Raw genomic sequence first — 12,198 nt, forward strand, 5'->3', positions numbered from 1 at the left:
GTATGACAGGGAGCTGATTTCCTTACCTCTGATGTACCATCTGTATGTAGCTTAGATGCAATTCAATTCATCGTACAGTTCATATAGACTACTATTAGCGAGAACTTGTGCTGTATAAAAGAAGCCATATAAAAGAAGATAACACCTCTGCATCCTCAAATGAGAGAACATAGATATAACAGAGATCCTGTTTCTTGAAGACAATGAAAGCGGCCGTTATAATGCGTAGCACTTATAAATGAGGACATTTTATTTAGATCAATAGTTATGAATTTTTTATTTTGGGACTATAAAGTCAGTTAAAGTTAATAAAAATATTTACATCACTTCCTAGGACATATAGAGACAGGCGTTCATAGTATGAGCACACCCTCCTCTTGAAAAATTATTTACTTTTTATTACGTAAGAATAAGTCATGACAAATCTAGAGTATAAGAAGCGCTATGGTATTCAATAATCAAAATAACTCGCAGTAGCATTCTGTTATGGATTAGTGTCTTGAGAGGAACGTTGCACAAGTGGTTGTGGTGGGGGCTTGGCAAAAAACTACGAGGTTAGGATAGAAATTTGTAAATTACGCTATGTGTGTGTGTACGTGTGAGTCACAGTATGTAGAAATTGTAAGTTAAATATCAAATCAGGATATCGCAGTATTCAGAATGAGTGCTTCAAAGTGTAAAATCAACCAAGAAGGAAATTGACGATGAATTCATGCATTCTCAACCACTACTTGAGATATGCAAAGCATGAGCCTCTTGATCTTTAACAAATTCTCCTCAACTGCTCAGATTGTGCCAGATCTAGCAGATCACACACAGATGCAACAGGTCAGTGGCGTCCGCAGCGCTGCTTCTGGGAAACACAAACGCTGTCATCTACGCATTAATTGGTCTGATCTGTGATATATCTGACACAGACACTGTACAAATTAAAACAGATTATTATTTTCAGTTCAGTAAATGTTAAATTAAAAAATATCAGTTCTAAGAAGATTCTAAAAATACCACTTTCAGCAAAAACAGTGAAGTTTAACCTTTTTTTTTACATTCTTAGAGGGGGTCTGGTGCATAATCAGTAGCTCATTTGCATTTTCTCTCAATGTTTGTCTTTGTCATTTTCTGAGCCTATATACTGCAAACTGCAGGGAAGAGTGTCTTCTCAGCAGAACATATACAACTACTGGATGCATAGAGGCATCAAGTCCATCTCCTTTAAATAATACTGGTATTTTTCAGTAAAGATGAACATCAAATGCATGCTCAGCACACTATAATAATCCATTGCTAAATATACTTTTCATTTATATTATTGAAAGAATTTGTTCTTTTCGTTCAAGGCTGTCAGTAGCTAACTTTGGTTTTGTCTACTCAGGTTTAATTCACGCTGTGAGCTTATTTATTCTTTTGGAATTTTAAATAAAACTCTGGCTGGCCATATTCACAGCACAGATGATTGTGACATTCCATCTGGTTGGAAAGGGTATTTTTCTCCATTCAGCTGTCTTCAATTCCTTAGTGCTGCAGCTATTTTGTTGAGCATACTGTAGTTCTGAACTGTCACTCAAGGACACATTGACATTTTCACAGACACATGCGCACACAAACACACAACTTGAGGTCAAGATATTTGTGGAGGAAATCAGTTGTAAAAATCAAATAAGCCAAATCAGACTTTTTTTAATGTTTCTTTTTTTTTTAAGGTTGTCAATACTCACAGATGAGAAACAATCACTAAAGAAAAAATATATTTATAACATCACTTTGGATCTTCTGTGCCAGTCAGTCTGGCACTTTCCGCTGGATTTGACAAGCCCTATGACAAAGACACACATCTTGTTACTGTGGCTTGAAAATTCATCTCATGTGATCTAATGAAAGACAGCTAAAAATACAACTGTGACAAACTGTGACACACTTTGAGAATCTAATCAGCCAAATTGTACTGAGGGATGGTCTGAACAAACGCGTAGTGTGTAGAGTCAACACTTACAGTATTCATTCCTTGACCACACTTGACCACCTTTGTCCCTAAAACCAAGATCTATCTTTTGACTATCAAAAATGTATCACCTGTGGGTTTGAAAGCTGGCGGTAAATAGTTTGTTGTTTGCTTCCTCTAAATATTCCTGTCTATAACAATGGATTGGTGAAGTTACATCGTACAAAAAAAAACATTCCCAACACTACAGAATCCCCTTGTCCAATGCCTAGCCGTACGCTCAGACAGTTCCCAAAAAAATTTATTTATTTATTATTATGTACTCCACTTGCTTGCAGATGTGTGACAAATTAAAAGAAAAATGCCAAATATATATCATTAACTCACCACAACAGCTTTCATTGTCATTGGCATATATATTTTACAAGTCCCTGAACTCTACTGGAGGGGAACTCACACAGAAAAACCTGACAAAACATAATTCCTCCTTTGGTGTTTTGAAGATGGCAGTGGAGACACACTGCTCCAAAATCTTTTGCGTACACATCAAACCATTCAGTGACCCCTCATTTCCTGTATCGAAGCATCTACATTTGTTATGTTTCTACAATCAATTATGCAGGTTTTTCTTAAACTGGACACCTTCTGCGCCTTTCTGGGGGGAAAACGTCTGCCATTTGTGGAGAAATATTGTGGAAGTGATATTCTTAGTTTTTTGCATACATAGCAGGAAAGTCTGATCACCAGTTGTTAGTGCTGATGGATTCGGAGACAAACGCAGTCCATCTCAAAACCTTGACACGTGTAGCTACATATAAACGATACTTCACACACATACACACACACCACAAGAAATAAAGTGGTCAGACATTTATGAGCAACCACAAAGCAATTTTCATTTTACAAACTTCACACTGTTCAGCTTGGGGCTGTCAGACCCTGCTGTTCTCTGAAAGACTAAAAGCAAAAGAGGAAGAGGAAGTGTTGGGGAGAGGGATTTAAGATTGCAGGAGCACTATAAGCTGTCAGAGAGTAAAATGCTTTTGAACTCTCTCAGATGCAACTTTTTAGAAAAAGCTTTCTTGAAGTATGTTTTTTTATTTAAACTTTGTGGACTATGAGCGCTCTGAATGAGCCATCAACCTCTGTGAGGAAGCTCATCAGTAGTTACTGACCATTAGGTTATCGTTTAGAAAATCATTAAATGTAAATGACTTTTATTCTTTTGAGACAGTTACATGTTAGAATCAAACACAGAGACGGACAAAAAGGCTGCAGCGGATCGTTTGCCCCATTTCTTTAACTCCTCTCTCCCAAATGGTGCCAGTGTTTGATTCCCATGTCATAGAGTCTTTTTTTTCTCTCCAACGCTGATTACAGTCCAGAGAGCGAGGGAACATCCTGTCACAAACAAAAGACAGATGATCCAAGCCTGACGCTATTTTCAACACTGTTGCTTTGCAAAACATGCAGCTATAATTAAATCCATTGTGATGTAATTAGAAAAAAAAAAACATCTTGTATCCTGTTTTAATTGCTATGTGGTCTCACAACACAATTTCTCGTTACGGCCTTCTTGATGCGTGACCCAGGCATTATGCCAGGAAATTTGGTGATGGAAATGAAAACAAGTCTGATCACTGGTGGCATTGTTTACCGGTACACAACACGCCTCCAACGCTATGTTGATGATTCCAAAAGGGAGCCGTCGCCCTCACCGCACATCGGAGAGGACCGTGTTGTGTTATAATTGTGATATAATCACCCCGCAGCAGAAAAAGAAATGCAGCTTCTTTTCTTGATGAAATAGAACAACCAAATGATTCCTTAATTTTTGTTCATTTTCTCATTAGTTCTGTAAATGAGCAGTTTGATCAAGCTGAGATGTAAATTGGACGCTCCAGCACGGATATCTTCATCAAAGAGTGTGTGTGGATGGTTTTATACTGTGCCAGAATCCAAGCATCCAAGATAATCTTCTGAGGATCAACAAGAACAATTCTCCAGCTACAACCATCAGTCACCTGCACAAAGAGAGAGATCTCCAAAGATCTCATTACCAGTCTATTCATTAGCTAATTGATGCAGCCAGTTAAGTTTGATTTAGTCACCCTTTTCAATTAAGGCTCTTTAGTGTATTCGTGTGTTTCAATATTTCATTCTACACTTCAATATTCACAGGGAGCAGAACTAATAAGACCTTCTCTATCAATCCTGCTCCCTAATGTTGGTGTGGGGGGACACAAAAGAAAAGAAATCTTCTCAGCCCCAAACCTCCTACCACCTAATTAATTCTGTAAAGAAACCTAATTCTACTAAAAAGAGGAGGTCATCCTGTACAAGAACAAGGATTACATGTAATCTCATTTTGATATGCCGAAGTGAATGTGCCTTTTCAGAGATGGCATAACTAGGTGAGAGGCTGAGACAAAATCCAGATGTCCTTAAGGTTTCAACGAAAAGACATGCATGGATGAGAAAAAACTGCTGCTTGAACTGGTTAAGTCTATCTAGATTTCACTCATGAGTTGAAAATTTAAGTTCAGTTATTTCCTTATGCTCTCAGTTTTTGCTTTTAACAATTTCACAGCAGATACTACTGTTATTTGCTAACATTCACACAAATCACCAAAAAAAACTAAAGCAAAAGCTACAAAAGATAGCAGCTATGAGTCTTCCCTCGCAATAAAAGAAGACATCTGCCCATGGTGTGGCTTCCCTTGACCCCGTGTTTGTTGACAAATTCACCAGCCATGCCTTACAATTTGTACACTGAGATCCAATCACAATGTGGGCAGAAAGTGGATGACAGGAACACTTCAAGGCAGCGGTAAATGCATGGACCCATGGACTGGATCTCATCATCTAGATCAATATATAGATCAAAAGTTAGTACCAGGTGTAAATTGGAAATCAATCTTTGAGCTAAGCTGAGCTAAACTAAGCTAAAGACAACTTGAACCTATCTCTATACTGGACACATGGAGATACAGCTGATCTTGTTAAAACTCAAATTATACTGTGTCTGTGTGCCTGTGAACGTTCATGTTATGTAAATGTTGTCATCTACCCATGTCCACAATGATCTGTCCGCAATAAAAACACACAAGCCCATGAGTGAAGACAACCAATGCAGCAAAACCGTAGGCACATTCACTGTCTGTGTCCATATCGGTTTTGGACTATGTTGAACCAGCCAAAATGTCACTGTTAATTACACGTTTTGCATCACAACAGATTTGATGATGTAAATAAATTATTTTGTGGTTATTTCAGAGAACAAACAGTTATCTTCACAACCACCATGAGGTTCCACATCACAGGCTTGTCAAATGACTGATGGGAAAATAGATGCACTGATCTGAGCTGAATTCCTGCATAATAAGGTGCTTTGATTAAAAATGGATTGAACCAGTTCCTGGGTGTCCCTTGAAGAAGTGAAATTGATTCAGCTTAACAATGATACCACCAAAATGCCCTAACAGGGTCTTATAATAAAAATAAACTCATAAATAAGTAATTGAAGCCCCACTGTTGCAACTCACTTCATCTAGGAAGTGAAAGAAGGCAGAATAAATCATTTTAATGTCAGTGGGCATCAGAGAAGAAAAGAGCATAGAAAAAAACACACACTCTGATCTCAAACTTCTGCATCTGTCAACCCATATACTGTACTTCTGTTTCAAGCGTCCCATAGCAGTCCCAATGATCAAAAACACATACACTGATATCAGCCAAGCAGGATACACATGGCCTGTTGTTAAGCCAGATGCTTGAGCTAAGACTGGCAGCCATCATTTTTCGATTATTGTCTTTCAGAGCTCGTGGACAGCAATATATTCCTTTGATCTATGTTTTTTTGCTCAGGCGTTTCAAATCCAAGTGTCTTACTAACACCTTTGTAATGGAAATGGATAATGAGCTTTCCCAGAGGGGTTAATCAAACCTATTGTTCTCAAAGAATGAAAAGATGTGAAAAGACGTGAAACAGAACTGATTGATTGCGTGGAATGAAAAGAATTGGTGTCCTTTTCTTAGAGGCAATTCCTTATTTCCTCCTTGATACAAGAAGTGATTTATTTTGACGGCTGCCTCATTGAGTTTTATTTTATCCAAATGTCTTTGTTGTGAGCTCAGTAAGAAAGAGAGAGTGAAACCGAGAGAGCATGGAGTGATAAAAAGAAAAGTAAAGAACAACAATAAAAAGATGGTGAGTTAACGACTCAGAAATAAACGTGTGAAAGTAGCGGCTGAGTGTAGCTGTGAGTAAGCTGCTGGCTGAGGGCCTGGTGGGCTAGATTTGACCCCACAGAGGAGGAGAGTGCACAGTCCAGGTCTATAATTAGAAAACACACAGTGCCACTAATCCTTACTGAATGATTAAGCAGCAAACAGCAAGTTTACAGCCAGGAACCCACAACCGACCGACCGGCTGTGGAGAGTCAAAGTGGTTTTCCCACCGAGTGAAAAATCTGACAGAGGAGACAGTTAAGTTCTGCTTTGTCAGGTGAGGCTGGTTTAGCCCGAAATAAATCAAAGGTTTCTAAAAGGTTTTAGAGATGTTAACACATTAAAGCTGGATTTATGCTTGAGCGTTACAGGCTCCATTCATAACCACAAGTCAGGGCTGCAACAATATCTGTGACTGATCTGCTAGGACTGCTTTTGTTTTCTCCAAGATATTTCTGAAGTGAGTATTTCTGACAGTAAAAATGAGAGCAAGAGCAAATTTAAGCTCAGTAATCTTCTTTTCAGCAACACTACACACATTTTGTAATGTGGCAAAGCAGCCCAGTATCCGAAAGAATTATTTTCATTCCCAACGTATGTTGTGAGGCAGACTCTGATACCAAGACTGGAGTTTGCCTCCCATCAGAAACCAATTAAGTCAAGTGAATTTTAGCCCAAAATCATAAATATCAAAGGGCTCTACAACCTATACACAACACCATCATGTGAGTTAGAACACCCCAAAAAACCTCAGGAGGAGAAACAGATCAAGAAGCTCTCTTCCAGGACATTTCTTTTTTATTAATAATAATATAAGATATTGATCTCCCTTTATTCATTTCCTAACCTCAACCATGTGTTTCAATTAACTAACTTTAACCAGACAGTTGTTGCTATCTGTGGATCTTGTAGAAATAATCTAAAAAATTCTGCCGTTGGATGTTCAAAAACTGCTAATGTTTAAATTTAGCAGTTTTATGATTTTGCAGAATCGTCCAATATGAAACTTCTGTCTGCCCCTATGTTTGAGAGAAGACATTTTCTACAAACCCTTTCCCCTTTCTTCATGGCCATCATCACAGAAAAATACAGTGAATGTAATCAATTTGGTTATTAATGATCAAACAATATCCTGTGATGGACTGTGGATCACTTTCTATGCTGGATTGGGGGGAGGGGTAACACCTGACACAGAGTTCCAGCCTACCCTTGTCTTTGTGTTTTCACAAAGCTTGCTCACATTTAAAAAACTAGTTAATTTAAAGTCAGCTTTGTAAGTGGAGAGGCTATGATCATTGCTATTTTCTATCTTCGCTTCGAAGCCTAATATGTATCTCATTCACATGCCTGCATAGTTCCAGAGTAACCAAAACTAATCAAGGATTTTTGATAGAGGCAAAAAGTAAAGGCGATCATTATCGAAAACACTGCCTCTCACTCTTTATTTTCACAGAAGCCAATCATCTTCCTCTCAGCTCCATAAATCGAGTGACTGTTCAGAAACTAGACAATTGGTTCAGCAGCAGTACTAAGAGGTGGTAACTGCTGTTTGTCAATTTCAGAAGCACATGTACACAAACCACTCCACCTTCTATTGTGGACTAGATACAGTACGTGAATGGCTTTACAACTTGTCAGGACTTAAAATGTCCAAACCAACAATAGTTACTACATCAACATTGCATCATGAACCTTCATTACATTTCACATAAAGCTTTGCAAGAGTCGGACAGATAAAAAGAGAAACTATTTGAGGCCAGATTTATATGTTTTCATAGCCTCCTCCCATTCAGACAGGCACCTGCAGCAGCAGCCAGCTCTGGAGTAACTGCAGAAGACAGCTAATCATTAGCCAGTTAGCCTCCATTATGGCCTGGGATCCAGGCCTGGTGATAAAGAACCAAAGGACTCAGGGCTCACAGTTTAATGATCCAAAGATCAGTGCAAGATTTACGGGCTCCGGGTTTCCACCACGGCCCCTGGACAAAAGCCTCCTCCCTTCCTTCCTTCATCTACTTCAGCAGAGGGATTTCAGTTCATAAAACCAGGAAACAATGTTGGAAAGTAATGAAATTTCACACCTATCGTGGAAAGAAAAATAAAATGAAGGAGGCATCAATCGCCGAAGTAAGCTTCCAGTTGATTAGATGATAAATAAAGTCAAGGTGCCAAGAACAAACATTTCACATACTAGGAGTTTTACAGCAGCCCTCTTATTTAGTTTTCTTTGAAGAGTTTGACATAATAGCTCATGGTGCACGCAATTTAGAGGCGTTTGGTGGAAACTTGATTCAAGTGTTTCAGGCCCAGAGGATCAACTGAGCTACCTGCTGATGTTTGAAACGGAGACTAAACTTCCATCACAGCTTGTAGCAGATGCCATCCATAACTGGCAGACATTTATATGTTGCAAGCACTCTGCAATGAATGAAATCCTTCACACAGACTCAGACACTGTGTCCTCTTCCTTCATCAGCCCCTACAACTTTTGAGAATTCCACCTCAGTGGTGGGGGGATAAAAGATGCCAGGGTTCATCCAATCATCTCAAATGACACCCACAAAACACTAAAGCACTGACCAGGTCAAACAATGCATCCCCAGTTCTTTCTTCGTCCATAGATTGTGCACCTGTTCATTACTTTACATCTCAAAGAAAGACCAGTGTCCTCAGTGTGTTTTGAAGCAGCCAGCTAATTGAGAAATTTAACCAGCAAGGAGGATCCAGGGACCTTTAAGGACATTTTCTGACTGATCAAGTCATGTTTTATTCTTTACAACACGTGAAGCCAAATAAGGTGCATTTTACATTGACTGGAAGGTTCAGTCTGACATTAGATACTTTTAATCAGTTACTGGTAAAATATAATTTGGTTTAGCCTACAAACAAGTTCTTAAATGGAGATCATTAACAAAAGGGCGAGATAGCTATTATAACTAGATAACGGGTGAAATAAAATAATATTTTAAAAAAAGAACACTTTACACATCATAGCGTTACAACTCACAATTATATCCAGTGAGCCTACATGCACAATTGCAGCAGCCTGACTCTGTCAGACCTGTATTAAACTGAGCCATTGCTAAAACACCTGTGTTGAAATGGTTGCTGTGAAAAGAGTCCATTAATCTATTATTTCTTAATAACTAGTTCGTCTACAAGAATTTTTTTTTATAAGATTCCAAGAGCAAATTTTTAGAGCCTGAGGTGATCTCTTCAATCCAAAGATATTTAATTTATAATGATATTAAACTGACAACTTCACATTTGAGAGGGTGCAACCACAGACAGTTATACTGACTTAAACAATTGATCAATTATCAAAATTGTTGTCAATTAATTTTCTGTTTATGGAAGGTCTAAAGGACTGACTGAATAATTGTTTCATCACTAAATGGTAGAAGTAAATCACTGGTGGCATCTGAAGCACATAAGATTGTGAGATGGTGTGTGCAGAAATCCTATACAGGAACAAGGCAGGCACATTCATCAGTGTGTTTCTGTTGGTTTGACATCTGAAACAAACCAACATTAGTCCAGCTTCATTTTGCAACGTGCTCCGTGCCTCCTCCTGCGAGAGTGACTCTGTGACTGCTTGTGTGCCGTCTTCAGGTAGTATACAGATAAACTATACACACGATGTTCACTGGGTAAAATGAGATGAAGATCTGACAGCATTTGTAGTTTCCCCAAAGTAGCGATGGATAATTCCAATAGTTGGAGGAAAAATATCCTGATATGAGGCGAGCTGATGATTTGTTTCTACATGGCAAATTAGCAATTAGTCCACTGAAAGGCTAGATCCAAATCTTGTTATGGTTATACAGAACTGGCATGGAAACCACATTCATAGGTCTCCTTATCAAATCCAGGATTTCCACGGCTGATCAAACTTTAGATGAAGCCAAGTGATGACATCATCAGCTGGCATGTGTATTAAGACTATGTCACATCGGCCTTGGCCCGAGTAATTTTTACTCAACTCAGAAGACCCTCTCCATCACCGTCACCATCCCCCCGATGTGGTGTGAATGCCTCCTCTGTGAGCCAGGCCAAGGATCTGCCAGCGGCCCCTCTCTTTGTGAGCTGAATGGGCACGGCTCAGCCACGTTTTAAGGCGCCCTAATGTACCATGGATGGACCACAAAGGCAGCGTGGTAATTTGCCAGGGATAATGACGCTCACTTAATTCGGCCCTAGGGGCCACAAACAGAAAGCCTTAAAGAGAATCCCCATCCAGGGATGAGTCCCCTGTCCCCCCCTTTTTTTCCTAGGTCTCTCTCTCCCTCTCACTCCACCCCTTCTCTCTCTTATTGGCCTGAAAGGAGCTTGTTTTCTTCCGGCTTATTGTCATTCTGAACTAAATATCAGCAAACAACAGCGGGGCTGGAGGACACAACATGCCAACCACGACTGGAGCCCCTGATGTCCTCCCAGAGGAGCGAAGAGGACCAAGACAAACACAGAAGAGCTTTTCTCAAAGCAGCCAGAGAGGGAGCGCCGCTGCTCTGCTCCAATGACACATATTAGGGAAAGACATTTAGGCCACAAATTGAATTGAGCAGAGTAAGTGAGAAGGAGGCGAGTGCTAAGCACGGGGAGTACAACAACAGAACGTAAGCAAATGCCAGGGCCAGCCTTCAGGGATATTAAATACAGAGAGTGAGAAGACAGTGAGATTGGAGCAGAAGTGGTCTGTGCTTTTCCAGACAAATTGGCCTGTGCTCTTCTGCAAGGTTTTTGGTTTTGGCAGTGTGGGTTTGTTTGACGAGTTACATTTTCAATCTCAGCTTGAGGGTCTTGGTTTTTATTCAGGCCTATGATCAGGTGATGAACCCTAAAAGATTTCTCTTATATTTGTGATAAAGTTGGTCTTCATCCTGTACCAGTAGATCTAATAACTGATGACAGATGGCAAACAATGCTCTGCAGCAGATAAAGCTAAAGATTATTAAAAGAGATGGGGTGCCCGGTTAGCTCAGTCGGTAGAGCTGGCGACCCATATACGCAGCGGCCCGGGTTCGAGTCTGACCTGTGGCCCTTGTGTGCATGTCGTCCCCTCTCTCTCTGCCCCCCTTTCCTGTCTCTTTCCAGCTGCCCCTGTAATAAAGGCATAAAAAAGGCCAAAAAATAATACTTAAAAAAAAAAAATTCCTTCCTCTGTTTAATAGCACTTGGGAAANNAGGCCAAAAAAATAATAAAATAAATAAAGAGAGATGATGACATTTGATCATCTTGTTTGTGAAGTTTAGGGGGTTTGTAGGTTTCAAACCCTTAGAATCCACTTTAAAACATTCTTTGTAACCTGAATCTGCTACAATTCATGAATGACAGTTTTTACTCTCAACAATTGTTTTTCATCAGATCAGCCTACGGTAGAGGAAAAAAAAATTGAACAACAGATAACAGCATGGCTTCAGACAATATGTTTGCTCAGTATTCTCATATCCATGTTTATTCACATAATCTCTAATTATGCCTGAAGGAAGATAACAGAATGTGTATGATCTATGAATCTAACACAAAGTCTTAATCATGTCCTTTCAGTACAAACAAAGCAGAGCTTGATTACTGTGAACAGCAGACTGAAGTTATAGATTGATGCAGTCTACAGCATTCAGATGATCGCATTAAACAAAAAATCATGCGCCTGCTTGATAGTTTGAGTGCAAGTATTTTGCATACTAATTGACTGTTGGGCTGTTCTGGTGATGGGTTTAAGATGCTGACCTTCCCGTAATACAACTCACCCTGGGTGTAGGGTCTAGTTGTGGGACCTTGTTACATGTCTTAATTATACTCAAAAATATATATTTTTAGTATCAGGGTTTGTAAATAATCAATTAATAAGCAGCAATGCTGCAGTGAACCTCCAATGCTTGTTCCTGGTGGGGGGTGTCACAAAATGATTGTGCACTCGTGTCACATCTCTTCTGAACAATGATTTTACCATCCTGTGTCAGTTAGGCTCAAGGCTGTCTGCACCGGAGTGATTCACTGATTCACATTCAGAGAGAGAGAGAGAGAG

The 12,198-nt window shown here is 39.5% G+C and overlaps 1 protein-coding gene across 2 annotated transcripts in view; it reads right to left on the bottom strand.

The window, feature by feature from the left end:
• Window positions 1-12,198, bottom strand: part of sema5ba (sema domain, seven thrombospondin repeats (type 1 and type 1-like), transmembrane domain (TM) and short cytoplasmic domain, (semaphorin) 5Ba) — a 161,264-nt gene that overhangs the window by 116,146 nt on the left and 32,920 nt on the right. The window lies entirely within an intron of this gene.

This window comes from Morone saxatilis, unplaced genomic scaffold, assembly GCF_004916995.1.
Source record: "Morone saxatilis isolate NCDOM2014 unplaced genomic scaffold, NCSU_SB_2.0 Contig5, whole genome shotgun sequence".
In the NCBI taxonomy this organism is placed as follows: domain Eukaryota; kingdom Metazoa; phylum Chordata; class Actinopteri; family Moronidae; genus Morone; species Morone saxatilis.